At 34.4% G+C, this 27,879-nt stretch overlaps 1 protein-coding gene across 1 annotated transcript in view; it reads right to left on the bottom strand.

The window, feature by feature from the left end:
* Window positions 1–19,699, bottom strand: part of LOC129744309 (hemicentin-1-like) — a 78,997-nt gene extending 59,298 nt beyond the window's left edge. The window contains exon 1 of the mRNA XM_055736779.1: window positions 19,656–19,699. The gene's annotated coding sequence lies outside the window, so the exon portion shown is untranslated. The remainder of the gene's footprint in view (window positions 1–19,655) is intronic.
* Window positions 19,700–27,879: the final 8,180 nt, after the last annotated feature.

Below are 27,879 nucleotides of genomic sequence, written 5' to 3'. Positions count from 1 at the left end.
TTATGTAAAAAGTTAACTTTGTAGAAATAAAATTCATAATTATATCCGACACTCACCATAAGAAGTCAGAAGAAGGTATTGATTCAATTACATCTCAATCACATGATGCTTTGACAATAAAATTTGTGTCTTAAGAATAACATAAATCAAGAGCTAGAATAAAAAAGATAGTATAAATCGATTATATCAGTGAAAAAAAAAGAAAAAAAACAATAAAGAAAAAAAAAGAATAAAGTACTTGTACTACTTAACATTGATTTACACTCAAATGTTACATATCATGAAAAATGATAAAGATTTGCAAAGAAAACTTTTGAGTTTCAGTTCTGATTTTTTACTCAACATAGCAATGAAAATCCAATTATTGAATCAAAAGAAATATCTTATTCTTCTAGCCAGTTTTGAACATTGATGAGAAAAAGTAACAAAACTAATGAAATTTTACAATTTTTAATTTTATTTCTTATTTTAATACATATTATAAAACTAGGAATTAAAATAATTTTTATGGCGAAAAATTTCAATTTTCGTTTTACTTCAGGAATCCGAACACTAAGAGAGAAATTTGTAAAAGAAACCCGGCTTCCAAACTCTATGTACAGACTCTGAAATCGTGAGTTTTTATTTTAAAAAGTGAGTTTAAAGAAGAAATGAAGAATGCTTCTTTACTTAAATTTGAGAATTATCAATGCTTTCTTTGAATAAAAAAAGGTTCATAACCCTATGTTTCCAAGTTGCTATGAATCAGACTTCGATGAATCTGTTTAATGTTATTATTACAGATAACGAGAAACAGAATGTTATATTGGTATACGGTAAAGAATACTTTTAAAATGATTTTTGAGGAAAAATAGAATGCAAATTGATTAAAACTGCTGAAAATGGCAACACATTCAAACAAATCATTCCTTGGCGCTTTTTGTTTTGCGTTTGTCAAAATTGGACATAACAGTGTCCTCTGTCAACGAAGAAAATTATGTAAACGTAAAAAAAAACATTTTTAAATTCAACCCAGAAGATATTCATTTTCAGCTTTCGCTGGAAATTGAAAAATAAAATCTAATAAATTATTTATTACGGTAATTTTTGCCTCTGGAAGTAGGCACTACAAATAACAATTCTTCGAATATAAATAAAGATGATTACAGGGAAAAGGAATAAACAAAAAATTGCTGCAAAGCGAAAAACAATGCCCTGATCCACCGTTAATACGATAAAGCTTTAATGAATGGGGAGTAAACGCTGTTTTAAATTGATAGTACAAATCCGAACTACGGGGTTTTCTTTGATTTGATCCCTTTAAAATAGTTTGGAGCCTTCAGAGCCAGAGCTTTTAAGTTGTTGTGTTTGACCATTTTCATACATTTTTCGTAAATAAGTATTTTTCTCTCGAACATAAAAGTATGTAAATAATATTCTAACCATCTGAAAAAATAACCAAATATAGTTGGAAATATGAAAAATCTTACGGCATCATCTTCTCAAAGTAGATCATTTTTGCACTTTGCCCCTTTGGTCTCTGATGGATTTATTTGACAGAAATATTACGAAAAAAAGTCCGTAAACTGTCCCGATTCACTTCATTCTACCAATCCATTTTCATGAACATGAATAATGATTTAACGTCTACCTACATGAACATTATTTTTGTGAAAATTCAAAGGCTAAAAATTGAATAAGTGTAGTGGTAAACATATGTTGCATCTAACCTAGGGTTACTATACGTACCTACTATTTTAAGAGTACATGTACTCTTGTTCGATCGAAGAATGGGCGTACTCTTCTTTAAGTAAATTATTACTAAATGTTCTCTTTTTCATGAGAGCCATTTAATCAGAACAATCAAATTGTTTATTTCTGTATATGAAGTGTGTTTACCAAATCTTATACAAGAAATACGAAAGAAACACAACATTCAAAAACTTTGAATACCTTACCAAAATATCCCGTATTCATGAAGGCATCGTCGAATCGTAATTTACAGTGAGCGCAAAAAGCGCCTATGAGTATGCAATAAATCCCCGAGCAGAAGAAAGAGCACAGACCAATATACTCGAATACTCGTAGCGCACAAATCTAACAAATTGTTTGTTCAAAGGAATTACGCGCCTAAAATCTCTTTTTGAAATTAAGTATTTTATCGGGTTTGGTGTGTTTTGGCATATCATCAAATACTTCTTTTTCTACGAATAATCCAAATAGGAATATTCAGTCCATGACTTTTCTCTTTTCACTAGTTACCTAATAAAAATTACGAGAAAATTTATTATTATTATATACGTCATACCTAAGCTTTCCGGATTTTTTTGAGCTGATTCAGGATAGACAAACCCGGGCATTTTTACCCAAAAACCTGGCAAAATCCGGGCATTGGATTTTAAAATTTTAAATGAAAAAAACCGGGCAATATCCGAGAAAATCTGACCAAAATCCAGGCTTTTCTCATGCAAATTCAAGAGAAAAAGTGAAAAATGAATCCAAGAAAAAATATTTTCTATTGAGTTTATGATCAATTCAAATTTTAAATTTCCAAAAAATGTTTGCCTCTGTATTTATATGAAACAAGCTAAAAAAATTATACTTTATGTATAGAAAAATGTAGTTTTGGTTTGGATTCTGCTTAAATTTGGATAAATCCGGTCATTTTTCTTCCATATCTGGGTGACCGGGCTAGACCGGGCTAGACCGGGCTTTTTCCGGAATGCTTAATCATACCTTTACTCCCAACGAATTGGCAGTATTTGAATAACTTTAAATAACTATGTTTCTTTTTTTTTGTAATTTTATAGGGTTTTCCTTAGTATTTTGGGATTTTTTTTCATTGTACTCTTTTAAGTATTGCTGGACATGGTAACCCTAATCTAACCCTGCTGTTGCATGACGCCCCGTTTGACGGATGTCCTTAAATGTCACTTTTCTGGTACTTGCCATACGTTCTCTCTGATTGTGTCCTGAAGAAGTTTAAGATCAACTGGTCTAAACAGTGCTACCAACCTGGAAATAGAGCAGAAAAAAGAATAGATTAGTGCATGAGAAAAGTAAGTTTGGATGAAGATTGTTTTTTTTTTCAGTTACATAATATCGTAAATTTGCTATTCAACAATAACGGTTCAACTTTAGGTCAGCTACAAAACTCCATAGAAGCTGTCAATTTTAATTGCTACTATCAAAATCCTAAAGTTCGGCGGCCGCGGTGGCGCTCGGATAGTTTCTATCATGGGCTGTGTGGTTAAAAGAAGGTTGATCTGCTTTAACCGGGAGGAGATTGTTGCCTTGATTGATTGCGGCCCCCGGACAAAGGTGTGGTTTGGCTATTCACTAATGCCGACTGACCCACCGCGATTAGCCGCTCATAGCTAAATCTAACACGGGCCGAATGCTGCAAACTCTTGAATGGAGCGGTCCAGGTAAGATCGGGTCTTTTCAGATATTTGATATGGCCCTAGTTAGGCTCACACAAACGAGGTTTCCTTTAACTTGAATTAATCGGGGCAGTCAGGCTTTGGAAGTTGAACAAGATTGCGGGGGTAGCGATCAATGAGCAAAAGGCTTCATTCAATTCCCTTCAGTTGGTTGCAAAAACGCCCGAATTGAGAGCCATACAAAGGAATTAATCGAAGTGTTTTCATTTCATTCATCTGAACCGAAGCGCATTCAGATATGAAATTGCATAACGCATGATCAACCTGGGATCTGCGGAAAGCTCGCGTTCTTCGATTCTGTACAAGAAGCTGCTACATTGAAATTTGGAGTCAATTGTGCAATAGTTTTTTTTCTCTATATTTGAATAGCTTTCTAGCGAACTGCTACCGCACACAATTACAGAACACTTTCCGCCAGAGAGTTGCTACATCTTGGCGAAGCAAAGAAAACTGATGCAAATCGAATGAAAGCAGCACAGTTGCTCCATCAAGTGCGTTCGCGCTATCTCTAGTTATACTACACTGGCAACCCTTGGAAGGAGGGAAAGCAAGAAAAAAAACTGAAAACCGCTTCCAGTTTTCCAGGTATTGTATGGAAAGAAGGAATATGTTTTGTCGGCCATGAGAATTTTTCTCATCTTTCGCGGGCTGTCTCTCGGTCCCTCGGAAGCTCCAATAACAAAGTTTCAAACTATACACCCCGGCGCAGGAAAAGTATTTTTCTTCCATTCCGGCAACAACTCACCGGAAACTAGACAACTTTCAGCGAGAAGGGACAAAAGAGAAGAAATTTCATTCTGCAGAAAATTTCCCAAGCTGATGCCGAATGAGACCGTAAGTGGATTGGGGAATATTTTTCATTCGTCATCGGAGTTTTTCCTCAATTTTTCGTTCGCCACCCACCACCAACTACCACCTTTTCCATCGTGCTCCGTGCTCGCATTCGCGTGTTGAACAACAACAGCAGAACAGCAGCGGAAGACCCGTTTGTCACCTGGTGGAAATGAGTGTTTTATAAATTTCCTCAATATTCAAAGGATTTTACAACTCGACGCCGAGACAATTTGCTGGGAAACTTTGGCGCACGAATAACGATCATCAACTTGTGGGCGGCTCTTTTCTTCTCTCTGCTGTAGGAAACTTATCTTCAGCTGCATAAAAACACTGTCACTCGACTGAGGTTATATTCGTTTCATCATATCCGGTAATTCACGATTTTAACTTTTAATTTGACTTCTTATTTCGTAGGATGCACAGATGAACAAATTATGTTCTAAAGGCTGTTCTAAAAAAGGCAGCGTCTAAATTTAGAACCAAAGTCAGATTAAAATCCACAATCAAAACAAGTGAGAGAAAATAATTCTGAATCCGCTTCCAGAATCAAACTTTCAATTAGAGTTCGAAATTTAGAAACAGATCTTCGAGCCAAAATTCAGAATTTGTGTTAAGTTAAGGTTGCCAGAATTTTTTCTGCACGTATCCGGGCCGGACAAATCCTGGAAATTTTATATAAAAACCTGCAAAATTCCGGGCATTTGATTTTAGAATTGACGACCAAAAATCTAGGCAATATCCGGGCAAATTTTGTCACAGTCCAAAAATTATTCAACAAATATCAACATAAAAGAAATGGAAAAATTAAATGTCTTCATCAAAACTTATCGAAAGATTTTCAATCTTATTCTAGGCTCCAAAACAACCGAATTCCAGATTGATCATTTTCTTAAATAAAAAAATGAGGAACCTGGTTTCTCGGATTTTGAGGAAACAAATCCGGATTTAGCCAGGATTCCACAGTATTTGCAAAGTCCAATCCGAAAACTAAAGTTCAATTAACATTATTTATGATTTTTGTTTTAAGTAACATATTATTTTAGCTTGTTTCATCGACATAAACTCATATTGTTTTTTATTTGTAGCATTAAATTTGAACGCCACTGACTTGTTTCGATTTCAAATACATTTCAATGTGTTTATATGATTGTATCCCATTTAGGGGAGAGGCAGGTAATATGCGCATATTAAGGAAAACACTCATTTTCTCCCATATTCCGATAGATAGGAGCCTGAAAACTATATGCACATGAGCGGACATCTGTTTTCTATACGTAAGAGCAATTTTTCTGTTAAAATCTCTTACAGTTTTTGTGAAAATAATTTTATAATAAAAGAAGTCAAAATAGCCGATTTCCGAAACCGGCGGGCTAAATGCGCATATTTATGTTTTAAGCTATATTTCATTCACACTCGCAATATTTTGAAATTATTTAATTGAAAATGGTAGAAACGGATGTTAGGCATACGTCAAGGCTGAAATTTTGGTGAAATTTTTTACATCACTAGTTCTTTTGCATGAAACATAGTAAAGTATGCCATATGGCCATATTTCTTGGTAATATTTTGTTCATATTGTATTTTTATCGGATCAGTATGAAGTTCTTCTTTTTTCGCTGTAAGATCGTGATTTGAGCGTAGATTTAATGTTTAAATGATAGAAAGTATAAAATTTATAAGAATTATCTATTTTTTCTTGATATAGGCATTTAACCTGCCTTGATATGGGCATTCAGAACCTGTCTCGTATTCCAATATCTTATCATCTACAACTTTGCCAAAAGCTTCAATTTGTTGAATCTCCGATTTCCAGATGAATAAGAAAGAAAAACCATTAAAATTTTTGTTCACAGAATCTGTACGCACGATAATTAAAATTCAATATATTATATCAAAACTGACAAAAATCTTGTTTGAATTTTTAAATTTTTTCGACTTTATATAAAAATTTAATTTTTTCATGCCATGTGTTAAAAGCGTACTACCCTCAAACTGCACTGATTAGATATGCTGAATCTCTAGCCATATCGTCAATCGGCTGTATGCGCATATTACCTAAAATGCGCATTTAGGAACACTTCCCCCTACCCGAAAACTATTGCCCAGAATGACTTTTCCCCAGAATGACAAATACCCGAAATCAAACCCCAGAACGAACCATTTCCCAGAATGCATCATTTACCAGATTTTTTTTTTCCAGAACGGAACATTTCCCAGTACAACCGTTTATATTACACCTTTTCCCTTTCATTTTCATGAGAAATTCCTGAATTTTGGTCGAATTTGGTCGGGTATTTACCGGTTTTAAAATCTCAAACTCGAACTTGACCAGATTTGTGGGTTCAAAATGCCTTGATTTGCTCGGCCCGGAAACCTTCAGAAAACTTTGAAAAGTTCAAGGCAATAACGAAATAAACCCTTCGAATCAATGTGTCCGGTATAAAGTTTTCCAAAACTACCGATGATTCACTAAAAAGCCTTCAAAATTTTACTTATTTTTCTGTGGAGCCAAGTATTTCATTCCGGGTGGTGATACCATTAAAACTTTTCCGATTTTTTTGTTGCATTCGTCAAAATTTTCCGCTCTACAACGAAGTTGTTTGATGTGCAAAAATAATAAATGAGTTCAAATAATTTTGAGTTATTTGTGAAACGAAATTTGAATCTTTGAAATGGTATTTCTCTGAAGCTAGGAAAAATATTAAAAAGCTGTAGCACAATTTATATTTTATCAAACAAGTTATTATTGTTTATGTATAATTCTTGGCTGGTAAAAGTTGAAAAAATATTTTTGACGTTAAAAATAAAATAAGATAAAATTAAAAAAAAATATTACAATGCATCAATCGTTAGAGTGTAAAATGAACTTCATTATGCTCTATAAATTTTTTTCAGAAAACGTTTTCTAAAATGTTCGTTATGGGCACAATTGATCCGTATGTTTCAAAAATTTATATTCTTCTTCTTAATGGAATCTAATCGTTGCTGAGTACCAGATTACTAATATTCATCCAATTACTAATATTTATCTAACAATTGTCTGAAAAAAGATCTAAAATATTGATTTTTTGTTAATTCTAGAAAATAGCGCCTTTTAGAATGCAATAAATCTAGGGTTGAGATAAAGTTACGGAGATTTCTTCACCTGACACTTGTGAAATGAGAACAAAAATTACCAAAAAAAAAGTCATTTGACATTCTATCTTGGACTTTTTTGTTTTCAAGTATTAGAGCTTCTTGAATAAAGGATCAAGTCGCCCTTGACTTCAAAAATATCGGTTTTATACTCCCACGAAAATGCTTCTAGTTCATTTACGGGTTCAAGTTCCATTCTAACTTTTGGAGCATGGAAACTTGAAATTACAATCTGTCAGAAAATATAAAAGGGTGCGGGTTGCTAAATGATTCTAAAAAGATTTGTTGAAAATGGGATCAAGACCCCCATACTCCCCTACTATTTATCAGATTGCAACAACTCATCAACGCGACGAAACTAGGTTTTGTAGCATGTTGGAATCGATGAGAAAGGTTTGAAAGATGAAACTTCAACTTCGTTAAAAAACATTTAAAAAAAACCTCCTAGAACTGTGTTTATTCCGATTCCCCCGACATGATGAAATTTACCAGGTAAAAATTGGGAGAATCGAAATAAAAACAGTTTAGATTTATTAGAACGAGCCCGGCTTTATTACCATATTTCATTCAATCCCCATCGATTTCTCAATGTTACGCATGCTAGTTGACAAAATACGATTTTTCCGGTTCATTTTGACGAGAATTGTAAACTAGCCTATACCAAAAAATACCTACAACTGACAAAAACTTCCCTAAATATCTTGTTTTCATAAAGGCATCTTTAAATCGTAATAAACAAAGAGTGTGATAAGCGCCTTTGATTATGCAATGAACTTCCATACAGTAATCAATATGCACACTCTTAGAAATGCCAAAATTGTCACGAAAGTCACAGTACTTTGAAAAAGTTGGCGTTATTTGAATCACTTTAATAATTTTTGTTTTTTTTTTTAACATAACGTTTCTCATTACTCTTTTGGCGTTGCAGGAGGTGGTAACCCTAGTTTAAAGTTAATCATAAAACATATTATAAACAAAAAAAAAATTCAGGACATAAACTAGAAAGATATTTTTGGAACAATTTGGTTGATTCCGAAAGATGGTGTTCGAAGTCTTGTGCTTGTGCTATTAGATTTAAAGGAACAATATTATAGAAGAAAAAATAGTTTAGGCAAATAAAAATGATGATCATTCCAAAACTAAATGAGAATGGCTTAACACATGCAATTGTAAATAAGCTGCACTGCCGCACAGAAGCAAGTGGCAAACACTAAACATAGACATAACATCTAGCCATCATTTTGCTGCCCCAAGCGTCTCGCCGTAATTTATTATCCCACAGTAATTAAGAAACACCGTTCATCTTTCGGCTGAATTGAAGGGCCCCGAATGAATGGCGGATAGAAGCTGTGAAGCTAAGCCAAGTTGAGAGTGGCAGTTTTGAGACTCATAAACGACGACGACGTTTGCTGCTGTCTGTCGACAGACTTTTTGGTCCATTCGGAATTGTCCGCCACTTGTAGTTGGATGCCACCTCTTAAGGGTGCAATTTATATTTCTAGAGAACATAACTCCCCTCTGGACTGGAAGAATGCGGTAAGAGAACACCTGTTGAAATTTGATAGGTGCATTCTTTTTAGAATTAAGTAAGTAATTCTATTAATTAGTGTTTCATATTCAAGAAGGTTTTAGTTTAAAAATAATTCTGTCGAATAAAAAGAAGATATCGAATTCGCGACTTTAACAATGTCTCGAGTTGATGAATCGCGCCGGATGCTTTTGGCATTTTGCTTGACCAGTTGCAAATGATTTCATGTTGATATAATTATCCAACGTTATTTCTTTCGTATTCAGATGTCGAGATAGATAAACAGCAAATTCGACGCACTTGTTTACCCAACTCAAAACAAAGGACCGCGCCATTTGATTGAATCAGCAGAGTAATTAATTGCCTCCCCCCCCTTGAGGCAGGCAACAGTTTCGGATTTCGCCCCCTTCCATTTCAGCTGCTTTGCGAAGAGGTTATTCTTCACTTGAGCTCACGCTTCGGCACCTGAGAAACGAACACTTCTACTTTGACGACGACTGGCCAAACCGGAAGATGGATTTCAAAAATCAACTTGCCAACAAATTTCCCGAAGCTATGTCTTCTCAAAAAGAGCGTCGGCCGGAAAAAAGAAGAATGGTAGGAAGGAGGTTGGATCAGGCTTTTTGAAACTTCTAGAGCGGATCTTTGCCAGAGTGGAAGAAAAAAAAAATCTTCCAAAGAGTCAAAAAAGGATCCCGTTTGGTAGTTCAGAAATCAAGTCGAAAAGTAATTAATCTTGTGCCATTTGCCACTTTTTGAAGCTTAGCGTTTTTGGGGGGCAGAAAAGTCTTCTCCAATGTACAGTTCAGTAAACAGCAGCCAATAGCAAAGAGGAAACAAACATCGACGATGAAGACTTTGTCTCGTCTTTTCCGAAATTGATGAGTTTCCATTCTTGTGTGTGTAGACGACAACTTCCTCGAAACCGAAAAGAAAGAACCGAGTGATAGTGATCTGTCTCAATGCTGCCAGCGAGCTTTTGCGGTGTGTTTTATCTGTGAAAGAGTTGCTTCCACCCCCACCTTCGAATTGATTGGGATGAAACAGGCTTGGGGCGACCGGGTCCCTGAAAATTGATACCCGAAGGAAAATGAAGTCGATTATTCAGAGACCGGAGCCACAACCTCAGATGCCCCCTAACCAGGAAAAAACGAAAGAAAACCAGCCATGCTTTATTATTGGTGAGGCCAATGTCTTCCTCGGTAAGATTTTCTCCGGGAAAAGGGCGGGAACAAAAGCCCGGAATGGATCGGGGAGTTGTGGCGCTGTAGTGAAACCTTTAATTAAACCACAATTTCAACCACAAGTCTGCGAAGAAAAACACAAGCCAAAAAACACTGATGGAAGACATGAGATGATATCTTCGAGAGACAGTCAGTCCGTGCCTCTTCATCATTCATTATCCGATTTCTGGGGATTTTTCGTTTGACTTTTTCCACAACAGAGGAAGGGGTGACAGCAAGTGGCAACTAAGGATTCCACAAAGATTACGCTTTGATTTTTCGGTTTGAAGAAAAACCAGGTCGAGTGGGGACTTTTCGTGGCGAGGACGTGTATGTTATTAAATTTAAATTAGTGGAATTGAAAGCCCTTTGAAGTGCAAGATTCGAACCCTTCTTCTTTTGATGACCTGTGAAAAAACGAACGGTCCAACGAAAATTCATTAATTTGTGCTTCATGGACTTTTTTAAATTATCTTTGAACTACTATCAGAAAGATTGAATTAAAGTCAACTTCAATCCAGAAGTTTTAAGTCCTTGTAAATTTTGGTTCTGAGGTTTCGTTCAATGTTACACATTGAACCAACAGTTCCAATTGAAGCAACCAATTGAAAAATTTGCATCCTGCGCTCTTGATCGAAACCTTAGAAAAATTTAATAACATTTGCTTCAGTTGAGAATTCCATGACCATTTATTTTAGAATTAATGAAAACATCACATCGAGAAGGATTGATTGCATACATATAGGCGCCAAACCGATACGCTGTTGATTTGAGAATATTTAAAATTTACTGATGGTATACAGGTTTCTAAAAACGTGATAACGATTTTGTTCTTTGGCTTCCGATATACAAGAGAAATTAGTCTGTGCATATTCGGATTTCAGATTGCGCCAGATAATCGTAATTGTGGAACTTTTGTTGTCTGAAAGAAGGTTCCAATTACCGAAACTTTCCAAGAAGCCATATAGATCCCCGGGCGCAGAAAGCCATCGACCCCAATTATCCTAACAAGTCTTGTTTTTATTTCCCATTTCGATTCAACCAACCATTTAGAAGTTTTTAATTCGTTCTGTGTTCCGTGTTCTTGGCTATCTTCTGGAAGATAATAATGAAAATAATAATGAAGCTTCATTGTTTTTTTCCCTTTTTATTCGTCTCTTCCCACTCGTAGACTTGGGTTTGCTGCTTGCTGCACGTCAGAAACAGCAGCCAAAACATTGCAATCGACAGTTTAATAGTCTCATTTTATTCTTTTTCGTCATGAGCCTTTAAACATACATATAAACAACAACGAATGGCAGAAAGCTTTCTCCCTTCACGTGGAATTTAAAGGTATGGTAATAAACTATCGGAGAACTTAACTGAACCGATTCTTTTTATGTTTTCTTTTTAAAAGGCAAGTGCAAACTGCATAATGTGTTTGGAAATCACATACCTAAGCTTCAAGTCGGGTAGTTGTAAATTTTTTTCAAAATTAGGTACATATTTAATGATGTGAAGTATTGGAAATGGATGGAAGTTGACATAAAAATTCTACAGTCTTACGGAAAGCAATCTCAAATGAAAAAAATTCAAACAAATTTTATGTTTTCTCACCTCTTAGTCGAGATCTTTCATCGATTGCAATTCAGTTTAGTTTCAGTTCAATATTCAAGAACGTTTCCGAACATATGAAAGAACAAAATTTAGCTTGAAACTCTTGAACTCAATCGCACATTCAATGTGTTTTTGAAGAGCGACGAAAACCTACCGTTAGAAGGGGTCTGTTTGTTTTGAAGAATTTTATCTTAATTAAATTTAAAAAAAAAAGTTTAACGATTAAAACAGGATAAAAGCCACAAATCAGTTGCCACCTTCAATAAAACTTGTTCTAATTTTGGTAAACCATTATTAGACGGTTGGAATATCCTTGATTTATTACCATAAGGTAATCAACGAGAACAAAGCTTTTTACTTTTTGTAGCATAGCTCATGACACAAAACAGCATCATAATTGCTTTTGGTTTCTATCACCTGACCCGAATAAGGAACTGTAGCATTTTAATAATTATTTCCCGTAGCATTGAGTGATTTAGATGTCCATAAAAAAATAAACCTGCCGACAACAAGGTCGGTGTCTACAAGACACTCCGTTCAACGGTAGCCTCCATAAGCGAAACACGAGAGCCCGAAATGGGAAAATAATTAAAAGATTGCGATCTGATCCGGATAAATGTTTCATTTCGCCGCTCGATTATATAGACTGTGTTTGTTGTTTTATTTTTCTGTAGCGGCTGTTATGTTTTGTGTCTATGCTTTAGATTCCTTTTTGCGAACCAAATTAATAGCGAGAAGAGATGTTCCCGGAGAATCGATCCGGGTCTAGACGATATTGTAGGCGAGCCCACTCCTCGGCTCTATTGGTTATTTTATTCGTTTTGCACTTCTCATTTCCCAATGGGCCAATAATACACACGGAGCCTGCAGGAACAATTTGTTCATAACGTTCCGATGGATGGTGGAAGTTTTGATGCTCTGATAAACTGCTCTGATATAAACACTGAAGCGAAATTTGTTACCCCCTGATTTATCGATTAATAATCGAAACGTAATGGCGGTAAAGTTATACCAAAACATTTTGTGTCTATATAATTTCATTTGTTTACTTTTCCTGGATAATTTTCTGTTTTATTAGAGGAATATTGAAACAAAACAGTTACAAGTTAATTTTATTTTTACCTGACTATACAAAATGACATTTAAGAGATCTGTTATCATCGGGAACATCAAGTCTTGAAGTTAACAAAATATATTCGAATTCCGGAGTTCGTGAACGATTTGCGAAACTGGTGACGATTTGTGAACGCGAGATACGTCACAACCTTACGGTGAAGAAAAATTTAAACGAAGAATGAAGTTTTGCGATAGAAAGTTTTCTCGAATATCCTTTTAAATTACATATAGTTTGTTCCTGACACAAATGTTCATTCAAAAGATATGCTGGCCTACACAAAGGCGCTTCTCTATCTTGACAAAAATGCAGTACCAAATTTCACAAAATCAAGTAAGGCGAGTGAAAATGATTTAAACTTTCAAAATCATCATCAAGATACTATGGGCGTAATAATTCAGAACAACGAAAAGGTAAATTAAAAATCCTAAAACTCCCCACCATGAGGGTCCAAAAATGTCAATCCAAATGTTCTTCTATAAACTCAAAATTTTAAATTTTTAATCAAATTTTGATGATCGATTGAAATGATCCAAGAGTTAAAATTTTGACTCAGAACTAAGTCCAAAACCTCAAAACCTTATAACAGCTTCACAATTCTTCTACAATTTTTCAAAAAAAAAATCCCATTTGTTGATAGATATTTAAGGACCGTTTTCCGGGGTAAGATTCATCACTTTTTTTCAATATTTTTCCATTATTTTTATGTTAAAGGGAATGTGGCATGTTTTATATTTTTAAACCAGTACTGGACTCCTATGAACGTAAAACATGGTTGCAGAAATTTATTAGACTACATACTTTAAAGTTGATTTAAAAATCGGTTTTGTCTTTTTTTTAGAATTTGATACTTGGATCAGTCTCTTAACGGTTTTGACGAGTTTTCTTGATCATAAGGGATACAAAACACCTTAATAATATTAACAAATGCTAGTTTATCAATTGCTAAGGCAGTTCGGAACAAACTCAAATGAGATAAAATTTATCATGAAACTCTTCAAAATTGAACACAACACTTTCGGTGGCTCAAAGATACTAAATTTGTAACTCTTGGTCCAGTGAATCCTGTGATATAGAATGCTGAATTTCAGTGTTTCTTGGTTTAGATTTCTTTGCGGTCCAAAAAAATACAACGCAATTTTAAGGGGCTTTAATTTTTTAGTAAGGGGCTTTAATATTTTAGTATTTCTTATAAAATTTTAATTAAAAAAATGATATTATTAATTTTTTCCGTCAAACCTTACTATTGATAGGGTTTCTAGCCTTTTGTCCTAGACTGGCTTACTTTTGGATAGTGTCCCTTTTTTTAAATATAAAAAATTACCTCAAAATTCAACTTAAAACTACACCAAAACTATACATTTCCTAAGGAAAAAAGTTGAACTCTCACATAAATCAACCTGTTTGCTTCTTAACGTTTTGATTTCATCAAGAATGGTGTTTGTTTGCGAGCCTTCGAAAATAGTTATTTCTGGATTTTGAAATTATATTTTTTTTTACATTTGCAATTTTTAAAAACAAACCAAGTTTTTCCCAATTTGAAACTCAATTTATAGGGTTTTAAACGTAGAAAAAAGTTTTGATATATTTTAACTTTAGACTCAGTTTTTGATGATTATGTGGAAAAATTTCTGTATTTGAAATTCATTTTCAACAATTAACTGGGCAATTTACCTAGTTAGTAATTTAATTTGCTGACAATCTGTCTAGTGGTTTTTGAGAAAAATCACAAACGAAATGAACATAGAAATAAAATTTTGTCTACTAAGGGCTATTACTCGAAACTCGAAATATTTTCTTGTGAATAAGTTTTGAATGCGTGGACGGAATTAATTGAAATTTCCAGCAAAATTAGCTATTAATGTATTGTTAACGTTTGCAAAATTAGTAGACAGTTTGTTAGCTGAAGTTTTTTATTTTGCAAAATCAATGTTAAAAAATATGCAAAATCAAATTTTATCCAAATAAACATGAAAGTTTTTTCTGGAAACTTAACTGGATGATGTGTTTCGATAAAAAAAATTTTTCTTCTTGATTAAAAATTTGAGACATCCCAAATTTGCCTGGATGTTGCCAGATTTTGGGTTGTAAACTTTGAAATGGAATGCCCGGATTTGCAAGATTTTAAGATAAAATAGCTCTTTTTGTGTCGATTATAGTCATTTTACAATCTTTATGGCATTCGCGACTTTATATCAACGTTGCGGTTGGCAAATATAATAGCTCGGATTTTCCCAGGCTGGATCAGTGGGGAAAAATATCTGGTAAGCTAAAGTTAGAATCTTCCCGGATGTTCTGGTCTTAATTTTGATTTAAAAAAAATTAAATTCGTTGCCTGTAATCGAGTTTATTAGTATTGATGTACAGTTCAGATCATCGTTGAAACAAAATCCTGATTTAAATCTTGGTTTTGCAGTTCAAACAAAAATTGGACTAATTTTCCATGTTTGAAACTCATCATTTGGAAATATGAATAGAAAATATTTAAAATTACAAACCATTTTGTATTTGGGACAGAAATTTTACCCTTAAATTTTTTAATTTGAATAATTGAAGAAAGAATTCATATCGAAAACCAAAAATTAAAATTCGAATAAGAGATTTCTGTTTTTTCTGATACCAAATTCGCATTTCGGTTCAAATTTTTTGGGAATTTTTGTCTGAAATTCAGATTCAAAAATCGATTCGAAGTTCAGATATTTTTATTGAATTAAATGTCAATGTGTGAATAAGATTAAAATTCAAAAATTTTGACTTTAGATTCGGGTTGCGATATCCCGCAATGCTAAAAAGAGTACAATGATAAAAAAAAATACCAAAAGAGTAAGACAAATGCTAAGAAAATCAAAATAAAACAGATTACTTAAAGTCGTTCAAGTGCTTTCAATTTTTTGGGATTAATAGGTAAGATTAAGCATTCCAGATTGACTGCTTTTTCAAAGAAAAAAAAAAATAAAGGCCGGTCCGGCCCGGTTTCCCAGATATTGAGGTCCGAATGCTCTGATTTATCCAAAATCTAAGCAAAAATCCATAACTAGACTTTTTTACATAATGAATGATTTTTTGCAACGTGCAAACCTTTTTTGGGAATGAAAAATTTCAATTGAATACCGCTGAATTTTTCTCTTGAATTTTCATGAGAAAAGCATGGATTTCGGTCCGATTTCCCCGGATATGGCCCGGTTATTCAACTGAAAATTTTGAAATCCAATGCCCGGATTTTGCAAAGTTTTTGGGTAGAAATGTCTGAATTTGCTCGACCCGAAAACGCTTGGAAAATATTCTTTCAAACTTAGGTATAAGGTATATGATAATTATAAATTTTCTCATATTTTTTTTTTTCAAGTAATGAATAAATAGCTCTCTTTAAAAAAATACTACATTTCGTAAAATTTCACAAAAGAGAAGAGTGCGCTCATTTTTCGATCGAAAAAGAGTGCATGTACTCTTAAAAGAGTACGTATGGTAACTCTACTGTAGATTCAAATTTATTAATTTTTTTTAATAATCATCTGTTTGTAAACACAGAACAGTTAAAAAATGAGATTTGAATTTATTTTGAAGATTGCTTTCTTTGAAAGAAATTAGATTTTAATTTGAATTTTTTTTGACAGGATTTTAAAAATGAAATTTAAATGATAAATGATAATTTTTTTGATAAAAAAAATTCATAATTAATCTTCTGGTGAAAAAATGTAAGTGGAAGTACATTAATTGATTTGTTGTTCAACATTATTTATATCATAGATCATTCAAAAACAATGTTTTAAACAAAAATCTCAAATTCTATTTAAGTTTACAAAAGTTGTAAATAAATCTGATTTAAACCGCAAACTTAATCTCTTACCTTTATTGTTCAATACTTTATACATTTTCACCAATATTTTTCTTTCAAATGAAGCCTTCAAGATCCTTTATTTATTTTTTAAAACTTCATAAAGTAGACTGCCAACTTAATGGCCTTATGTAAGAGAACTTAAACCTGTTAATGAGATTCTCTTAGCACATGCCTACATTATTTTTTCTTTGGGTGTGCATTGTTGCAGCAAAATTGTTCTAAGAAAAAATTTGTCACCCACGATTTCAACGATTTTTGTTGCGTTAAATTGCTAAATCTTTGGTTTTTTTTCAAATATTTAGTTGAGAATCATATTCACATGATGGGTTGGAGAGCAGTCCAGGAGAAACTGTGGGGGAAGTTTGGATTACTGATTCAGGGAAAATTAATCACCTAAGAATTAATTTTTTTCGCTAAAAAATCACTAAAGCTTAGTTTACTGATTATACCCATCTGTTGTCGAACGGAAAACTTTTTCGCAGAGGAAATTTTTGGTAATCTTTTATTACATTGCATAACCATAGGGGCCAAGCAGCTTGTCTTTCAGTACTTTTTCGGTTGTAATTTTTACAAACTTAAACCTGTCTCATAGCTATACTGTTAGATAATTTTTGTTTAAATTGTACTACAAAGAACTGAGATATTTAAAACAATTTTTTTGTATCGATTATAGTCTTTTTGCCATGGAATATTAAAAAAAAAAGAACAGAATTTCACAATAGATAATTAAAACAAAACCATTGAATTATACCTTAGAAAATTTGAAAAAAAAAACCCAATGTGGAAGAAATGGAACATAAATTCCGGCTTAAGAACGGGTTGGAAAACAACGACAACAATTCGAAAAGTATGTTAATATTTACTTTTCGAATGAATTGAAATATTTCAGTTCACTCTTGGATTTTATCGACTTTTTTCGGCGAGTTTTAATATAAAAAACCAATTTTTACCAGTTGTCCAGACGTTTCGAGCTACTCTGGCTTTCGCTCCTCTTCAGTGGACACTAAAATTATATTTTTCTTTAAACATTCAATCTTAATTTTAATTTTTAATTGGAACTTACAAATTACTGGCCATCGTCTAAACTACTTTGATTTTGGACAGTTTGTTTTGTTTTTCGTTTACATTTCTTTGTCAGTGTCTGTGTTAATTTAGCAATGACAGGGTCGTAAGCAGTTTTAAAATTCAACTCGCCGAAAAAAGTCGATAAAATCCAAGAGCAAACATTCGCGGCGATAAATCCAAATTCAATATTTCAGTTCTTAATGGTACATTTATGGATCTGCGACTGGTGAATGTTGTCACAGGACGTTTCGTGCTGTGCTGTTTTTTTTAAATAATATTTGAACTGACTGAGAAGTCGAAACGTCCTAAATTAGACTTGAGACAAGTTGAAGTGTGTAAAAACTACAACCGAAAAAGCTTACTGAAAGACAAGTTCCTTAGCCCCTGTGGTTATGCAATGTTAACAAAATTGCCAAACAAAATTTTTCAGTGGAAAGTTTTTCGTCGGACAACAGATGGATATAATCATAAAAATAAGAGTATGTAATTTTGTAAATGTAAGGTTTAAGGTTTCAAGGTTAAGGTTTCAATTGGTTAATTTTTCTTTAAAATTATGAAGTAAACAGGAAAAGGAAAGCAGTAATCCTTAATTTCCACACAGTTTCTCCTGGACTGCTCAAATCTAAAGATTTTGCAAACTAACACAACAAAAATGGTCAAATTTTAGCTTTATTAGAGTCAGGCTTGGCAAAAGTCATCGTCATGAGGCGTGAAGCTGTGACTGTGAAGCCTCTTGGTCCGTCAAACTCAATTGACTGTTCCTTAACGACCAGTCACTTCGTTTGCCGGTCATTCATTGCCCAGTCATTTGAAGCTAAAATAATAACCTAGTCAAGCAATCGCATTCAAACGACCGATGACAAAAAAAAAACGTTTATTAATATTGTTGCTCCTGCCAGCAAGCTCGTTTTCAGTTTTTTATTGCTATTGTTGCTCTCTGCCAGCAAGTTGTTCAATTAGTTGTACCTGCCGTCAGCAGCCGATCGAAGGGTGAAGAGATTTGCCAGTCACTCTCAGGAGAAATTTTGACCATGTGTAGGAGCTTCGCCAGTCGATGATGGAGAAATGTTGATTGTTGTCGTGCTTTATCCGTCATGCGAGTAGTGAGGCTCCGTCAATTGAGAACAGTGCCAGTCGTTTGATGAAAAAAAAACTAGTCGCGTCAAGCGTGACGGGCGAAATTTACCATCACTGATTAGAGTTCTGATGATGCAAAGAATGCTCTTTAGCTTTTCATGACGATTAATGCTATAATCCTAACGAAGTTGTGCTGATCATAATAAACCAAAAATTATTTCTTAGGACCCTAAATCTGTCAAAGAGTTCCAATATATTTAAATTTACTCGAAAACTTCACAAACAACCGTTCATATTACTGGTTAGCCAATTCTCGACATTGTTGCCGATCACAAACATTAACCATTCTCCACCCATCAGTGCAGTGGCCGTTTGTAGATGGAAATCAATTACCGCCATCACGAGAGGGAGGAAAATGGAGAAAATTGATTGAGCGAAGAGTTATCCGGGATTATCCACCAATCCAAGCCATGGTCTGTGTGTGACCATATGGCAATCGGCTCGAAGAATCGTGCGTGATGATGCTCGATCAATGACTGCATTATTGGCAAACCTATCTTTCACTAATAAGTTACGTATGGGCAGCAGAATGGAACTCATTATTTTTCTTGAAGCACGTGCCTCTTATAGAATGATTATTTTCGTCGGAATGCATCACACTCTCGCCATCTCACGAGCCCTCGTCAAGTGTTTCTTTTGGGTTTGGTTTCGTTCAAGTGGAATTCGGCATCGAACGGATAGATTTCAATGTATGGAATGGCGCTGAATGATGGAAATTTTTCCGATGAAAGTAGTTATTAAGGTTGATTGGGAAACTACTTACTTATTGAATCAATTTTTGGAATTACTTGAACAAAGAGCTGCAATTCGTTGACTCGTGCTCACCTGGAAAGAGAAAAAATTGGGGAAATTAAATAAATCGGCTTTGTAAATTGAAAACAATCGAAAAATCAAATCTTGATTATTTGAAAATTGTTGTTACGTTTTCTTTGAGTTATAGAATTTAACTATATTCTGGTAGGACAAGTATCGATTTATTCATCCCCTTGAATAAAGAATGATGATTTTCGAACCAGAATTTAATGTCATTCATGAACGAGTACAAAGAACTGCTCTTCTTCGGATTCGTACATTCTCAGCATCAACTGACGTTGCTCTACGAAACGCAATTGTTGTATCATTCATATGGAAATATAGCAATAAAATGAGTAATTCAGTGTGATTATTGAAAAAGGAAAAAAGTAAATTGCAAACAATAAACGAAACTCCAGCCGTGAACCAAAGAAAAAAGACTGATAAACCAGCAGTCAATCAATGCATGCATGCGTGGTTAAGATAGCAAAAGAAAAAAGAGGCAAGTCTCGTAGCAATGATGATAAATGATCCGTGGTTAATCGAAAAATACCCTTTCGATGGTTTTGTTTAAACTGGCCAAAAATAAAGAGCGTGAAGAAAAGGTTATGAATTTCACCATGGCCACATGTCTCGCCATGGCCGGCGAAGGAAGGGTTTGAAAAAATCGGAAAAAGGGAGAAAATCTGAGGAGAAAAAAAAACAAATCAAGCCGCACATGAAAGTGATCAAATGTAGGGGCAATTATCATTGATGATTGCTTTCGGTTAAACCATTTGAAGCAATCGAAGATTGATTGTTGCTGTTGTTGAATTTGTATCTGTAGGTTGCGTCATGTGTAGGATTAGAATTCCTGCAGGGCTTTCGGTTGAGATTTGTAGATGAATAAATTGAAATGAAATACTTCACATACTTTTAGGGGTTTTCAAGTCGAGCTTATTGTACTGCAAAATATCAAATTATTATGCGATGTGAAGTTTCTTTCAATAAAAAAAGAGTTGATCGTAATCGAGTATGAACGCTCAAGTCTAAAAATGTTACAAATCCGGGGAAAAGTCCGGATTTTTCTGTTATGTAATGCTAGTAAAACCAAATTATTACGGGCCACTGAGAAAATTGTTCTCAGAAATAAATTTTTCAGTTGTGTTTGCAATTTTTTGTTAAATACCGTCACACGAATGAAAATGTAATACTAAGAGTATATCATTTTTCGGGTTTAAGTTCTTTTATATTAATATATTCGTTTAAAATCATTACTTTTGAAAATAAATTCTAAGTGTTCATCTTTTTTTTGAAGCTTTCAAAAATAAATAAGTGATCTTTAAGATTTCATTTGAAATTTAAAAACGCAGTTTGGAGAATGAGTTTATATGCTATTTTAAAAAGTGAATCTGAATTCAGCATTTTGACAATGAATAAAAAATTTTAATTCCAAATTTGAAATCAATTTATGAACCGAAATTCTAATCAAAAGTTATTAATAATTATTTACAGAACAGACAGTATCCTTAACCATTAATCTTTTATTTGAATTTTAAATCTTTGATTTTCTATATGAATTTTTTCTTAAATTATTTCGTTTTTCAACTAGTAAATCTGGATGAAAATTCTCAGACTCTGATATTTCAATTCTGGATCACCATTATGGAACTTTTTTAAGTTTCGATTCTGCATAAGAATAAAAAGTAAAAATTTCAAATCCAAATCTAAAAATCGTTGGGTATTTTAAATATTTTCTTTTAATAACCGGGAACGATGAGTTTCGAACATAGAAAATAAATCTAATTTTAGTTTTAGAAGCTAAACCAAGATTCGAACCAGAATTTTGTCCCAAAGATGAATCGAACTGAAAGTCAAGAATAATAAACTGGATATAGATTCCACAATCCGGTCACAGGCAACAAGTTTAGATGAAAAAAGCGGAATAAGAACATCAGAAATGATTTAAACCTAAACTTTCCACATATTTTTCCGCACTTACCCGTGCATTCCGGATATTCGATTTCAAAGTTCACAACCCAAAATCTGAGAAATATCTAGGAAAATTTAGGAATTCTTCAATTAACATCGAGGAAAAAAACTCGAAAAGTTGTTTTTTTTTATCAAAACACATCAGCCATTTTATTGTGATAGGCTTTGTTAAAAAAAATTGTTTTGAACGCAAATACATAATTGTTATCACACAATTTGAATTTTTCTTTGATTTTGCAAATAAACTAAAATCATTTGAACAAAATTCGGACTATCAGGAAACCTTAGTGAGTCTCATCTTACTGAAAATCGATATTCGAAACTAAGGACTGTAACGTAAATTCATGCACCAACTTCTGTTGTGAATAACTTTTGTCGCGTTTTTCGAGTACAGTCTTTTAATTTTTACATATCAACAATTGGGTGAAGATGCTGTGAATCAGAATTGGAACTGAATTTCAATTTTCGCGTTTCATACCATGAGAAGTGTTGTTTAAAAACTATGCACTATTCTTCACTGCAATAAGGGATAAGCCATTTCTGCAAAATTGGTATAAGTACGATGAAGAATATTTCTTAAATTATTTTGAAGAAAAAAGAGAAAGGTTGATTAAAACTGCTTTAACACGTTCGTCGCCACGCTCATTTTGGTAGTTTTACTAGCCGGGCCCAAATAAATTTTCAGAGAGAGAAAGCAAAGAGGGAGAACTCCCATATTTGAAACGTGTGGCGAAGCTGAGCTGAGAATAAGTAAACTGAAGTAAGAGAGCGTCACACGCTTTTTGATGTGACGGGGCCTACCAGGAAATACACCCGTCACCCGAATATGGGTGCCGTGGCGACAAACGTGTTAAATGGCAACACATTTCAGCAAAACATTCTTTGGCGCACTTTTCTTGGGGTTAATCGAAAATTGACATAACAGCGTCTAGGTTCCTCTGTAAACGAAGAAAATAATAAAAAACGAAAAAAATCACGTTTAAGCTCAACTCAGATGATATTCGCTTTCAGCTTTCGCTGGAAACCAACACAATAAAAATTATTAAATTATTAAGATTAAGATAATTTTTGCCCCTGGAGATAGGCACTACAATTATCATTTCTCCAAGTATAAGTAAAGGTAATAACAGGAAAAGAGAACAAACAATATATATATATATATATATATATATATATATATATATATATATATATATATATATATATATATATGCAAAGCGCAAAACAACGCACCAATTCACATTCAATATCTAGAAGCAGAAATGAAAATATTCTTCGATTAATAGTCACTGTCCCTATTCACACAACTTAGGGGCTAAACAGAAATAGCTGTTTAAAACTGATAGTAACAAATACGAACACCTTTTTTTTTGTTTAATTGAGTTTGATTAAGGTTCAATTAACATAATTTACAGAAATATTCCGAAAACAGTCCGTAAATTGTTCCGATTTACCTCATTTTACGGTACCAATTTAGTTCCATGAATATTATATTTGTGAAAATTCAAAGGGCCAACAAAGTTTTCCGGTTCAGCTAGCGTTTTAATAAATCAGTTGACAGTCTGAGCTAAAATGCATCCAAATGCAAATCATAGATTCTCCTTTTAAACCTCGTTTCCATATGCTGGAATATGATTGTTTTGCATTACACGTTTGTTTATTTTAAAATTTCATTCATTCAAACATTAATTTTTATAATTCCAGGTAGTAGAATTTTTTGTAGTATTTTTAACTCCTAAATGTATGCAACACTTTTATGATTATTTTTATAAAAACATTTTGGAGAAAAATAATGTAAAACTAAATTCGAAAAAAATCCAAGAATTACTGGAATTGGTGCGTTATGACATCAAAAATGTCACAATAAGTTTTCATTTAATTTTTCATTAAAAAGAAAGTTTTTTGCAACTTACCCCGTTTCCTTAGTAGGGTGAAGCTCGTATTTTGTATTGGAAAATTAAAAAAATAGCTGGCGAAACCAAGAATTTTTCTGAATACATCAATTTGATGTCCCATGAACATTGAAACTTTCGATGTACAAGCGGTATGATTATCTGTGGACATTTTTAATGGCTTTTGACGGTCGCCATACACAAAAGTTCGAATGAAGTATTATTTAAACATTTTCTTTTCATGTAAATTCAGTCAATTGTTGCTTGAAATTATGTTTGTAGATATGTGTAGTTTTGGAACTGAAGATTTTAAGCATTACTAAGAGCCACTAATTACATCTTAGAATCATGTTTGCACGCCTTAAAAAAACCATAAAGAAAACCCTGACAGAACCAAGATAAAAGTTTGACAATATTTTCAATAAAAATTAAATTAACGCCTTTTTATTCTTGCCGCACAATCCGGATCAAAATCTGCAGCACATATCATTTTTCCCCATCATGTCACTCCTTCTTAATAGACGCGTGAACTGTTGACCTACATTCTGCTGATTTAGTGACTGGTAGTTGGGATTTCAATGACACTTCATATATGTAGGTTCGTTCATTTCCAACGACGACGACGCTGGCGTTCTCCGGGCAGACAAAAGCCCGCATTAAAATCTCATGTTACACTGATTAAATCCAGCTGTCCGTTCTATTTCAAAATGCTTGACGAACGAGATTCCGATTTCTCCACCGTCGTCGTCGTCGTCCGATCTGTGATCTGTGTGCTGTGCCGTGATATAATAAGCCCGTACTTTTTCGCACAAGTTCATTTATATAAGGCATGACTCAAATGTTGTACCAGGAAATCGAACCCTTTGGGTCTGTTTTTAATTTTTTTTTCTATTCCTAGCTGTTTCAATGCAAAAACTCTCTTATTTGCTGCTTTTGGTTTCATTCAGTGTTTTTTTTTGCGTTCCGTGAATTCGAGTTATCCACTCGAGGGAGAAATAAAGACATTAGTGCAATCTTATCCCAAATTGCGTCGGTTTTATTATTCCCATCTCTTCAAATGGTACCACTTTTAATCTAACAGCTGTCAAACTTGGACTTGGACAACATTTTCAGCCGTCCGAAAAGCGGATGAAAAAGAAAGGCGAAATGGCGGATTCATTTTCGGTCATCACTTTAAACTACGCGCAAAGAGACTCTTTTTGAATCGGCACGTCGTCGTTGCTGCTGCTGCTGGTAAGTGATCTCTTAAAGCTCCACTCAACTTCTCAAGTCACCCAAAGAGTGGACTGAAAGAAATTTAGATCATATCAGCCAATTACCGGTCCGACGAATTTTGCTTTTCTTTTCTGCGGTCGGTGTGGGTTGGGCATTCCTCTCACTTTCTTCCGATATGATTTGGCCAAGGGTCTGCGACGGCAAGACACCTTGGGTTATTTTTGTTTTCAATGTTTTAGCCTAAAAAAGCGGCTGTTGATGAATTGTAATGCCCCATGCTTTTTGAACTTAATTTATTTTAGAGTTACGGCAAGGTTCCGCCTGAAGACGAGGTAGTCGACCGATTTGGAAAGGGAAACATTCGTCAATCCTCAGCCAGATAGTCCCCTAAATGGCAATGAACCTCAGGGATCTTGATCTTCCTTCTCCTCAACCACCAACTTCGAGCACTCTTAAAGTTTGTGTATGGACGTCATACTTCCTACTCCTCCAAATTGAGCGGCAATTTGTAGCCGTAAGCTTGTTTGGTTGAAGTTCGACTTAACAGAAAGTTCAGCCGGTAGTGCCAGGGGAAGCTGCAATTCGTGATCTCACACTTCTGCTGATCAGTCTTGATGAAGTTGGTAACGCGAATTTCGTCTCATTTTGAGGTGCGGTTCAAATGAGCTCGTTTATTGTGAATTTGTGACTCGATTAGGGTAGGGCTTCAATCGGGTGTGAGATTGGGTGTGTACCCGCCATTTGAATAAAGCTGTTGGTGATAGTGATTGAATGTTTACCCCCGAAAGTATGCGGCGCATTTTCTGTGATTTGACTAGTTATTGTCAACATTAAGCATTTATGTTTTCTAAGAGCCCTGCCACAAAAAAGCTTTCAGTTTTTTATATTCGAAGATCGATTGTCCGGCAGTTCTCCTGAATACGGATTTTAGAGGTCATTAACTTCTGGAGATTTTCCCTTCCAGAATGTAATCCTATTTCAGCTTTATGAAGCTCCTTAAAGCTCGTACATCAAGAATTAATTATCTTTAACACTAAAATGTCTACGCATTCCAAGCCAGGCTACCGATAGGCTCGAGAAATACGACACCCCATCTCGAAACATCTCTATTTACTACACCAATGGCCTCGCTTCTTCGAATGTGCTACCGAATATCAGGCTGGACCGATCGATTGTCGTAAAATAGGATTTCTACTAGCCGCTTTAAGCCCCCTCCACTACTGCACCGTTAACATTCACCAAGCCTTAAATATTTAATCCATTCGGCTAGTTCTAATGATGTTTACCCGAGGTAACGATCGAAATTTATCTGTTCCAGCTAAACCGATCAGATCGTGGCAATTTAAGCCGATTTAATGATCTTCGTTCATTTCTTTTCTCCCGTTTTCCGTTTTGTTCTCAGCTTCCCCAAATCCTAGAACCAAACTTTCTTCGGTTTCCTTTTCTCGCCAAAGAAAGAGCCCAGCAATTATTGTTGGACTTTTGAAGCATGATCCAACGCCATTGTCGGCACGCAACCATGTTGATTGTTATAATTTCACGCACAAAATTCTGTGTTTTAATTTGCCCCGAAGCGGGGAATTGTTGATTGGCTTCAAAGTTGGAACCTCCAAAAAAACATTGGTGTGACTTCCTTTACTGGCTCGAAATATTGCTCGAGAAATCGTGAGAATAGTTTCGTACTGTTAGGGAGCATTTGGATGGTCCGAAAAAAAGAAAATCAAACTAATGAATTTTAATTGATTCAAATAAATTAGCACTGACTTGACTATAGTGGAAGAAGTGAGAGACATGCGCGGTCCCATTAAGAAAAAATAAGCGACGAACCCTCGCCACATTCTAGCTCAGAACCCGAAGCTGAAAACTTCGTTAAACGAGAACTTTCAGCACAAGTCGAGCTCCGAAACCTGCCAAATTACACCGGAAGACCAGTTAGAACAATAAAAAGTAAATTAATTTTATCTTTTGCAGCTAATCTTCCGACTTGATCTTTTTCTTCTGTTGGCTGAGCAGGGCCTATTGTTCTCTCTCGTCTCTGCGGGATTTCACGCAAGGTGCACTTTTCAAAAATGGTCGTCTTAAGAACTCGACAACACCTATATACTTACGTAGGAATATCGCTTCTTCCCACTTATTTTAGGTCCCGGGTGTTGTGTTTGTGCTGTTTTTGTCATCGCCAAGACGTTAACCGCCTATTCTTTCGGGGTGCCAGAGATGGGAAAAGTCCGGGTAATTTTCTCACGGATCCCGTAATTTTGCTTCCGACGACGATGACGAGACGTCCAACAAGCCAACCGACCAGCCGAGAGCCAGGAACAAACCACATCATAATAATCGACCACTTGTGGCTGTTTACGGTCGAGTTCGTAGCACCTCGTTGAACTCCAATTTACATTTTAATATCTTGCATGGTTCTGGTTTCTGCCAGAAGTACCTCTCTTTTTTCGTTTGGGGTTGATTTCGTGTTTTGAAATTACAGATCCTTGTGGGCGTTGAGCTTGGAAGGTAAAAGATTGATCTCTCTGTACTAAACTTATCATTGATTGATGTAATGGTTGGTTTTAAACTGGTTATCATAAATTTGGGATATTCGGATGCCTTGATTTTTTTTTTGTAATTCATGTCATTATTGAAATGTTATGTATTGTAAAACGGGGTAAAATTCCAGAATCCCTGAAAACGCTACAAAAATCTCCGGAATTCCCGAGGCCAATATAAACTTGAAATTTACACGAACTAAATTGGAGAAATGGATCAGATTTTTAGCAAGGAAAAGGATAGTTCTACCTTGATATATGACTTAGACCTAAAACTTTTTTTTTCTCTAAAAACTAATTAATACATTAATTAATGATAAAAAAAATTCCTTTCAAAAACTTAGTGTAAAAGTGAAAAACGACAAAAAATCTATCAAACCAAACAATTCCAATAAAAAAAAATGCTACGAAAAGGATCTGAATGTTCTATTTTGCAACACTCATCATTTGGAACCATTGCGCAAATTGTTGACAGTAGCAAAATAATTGGCAACGAAATGACATATTTTGAAAAAAATAAGAATAGTTGGTCTTGGTTTTTATAATTACTAAATGAAGATTTGAGGCACACTACTACCTA

The sequence above is a fragment of the Uranotaenia lowii genome, chromosome 2 (genome assembly GCF_029784155.1).
Source record: "Uranotaenia lowii strain MFRU-FL chromosome 2, ASM2978415v1, whole genome shotgun sequence".
NCBI lineage: Eukaryota > Metazoa > Arthropoda > Insecta > Diptera > Culicidae > Uranotaenia > Uranotaenia lowii.
This window is presented reverse-complemented; position numbering and strand designations above follow the sequence as displayed.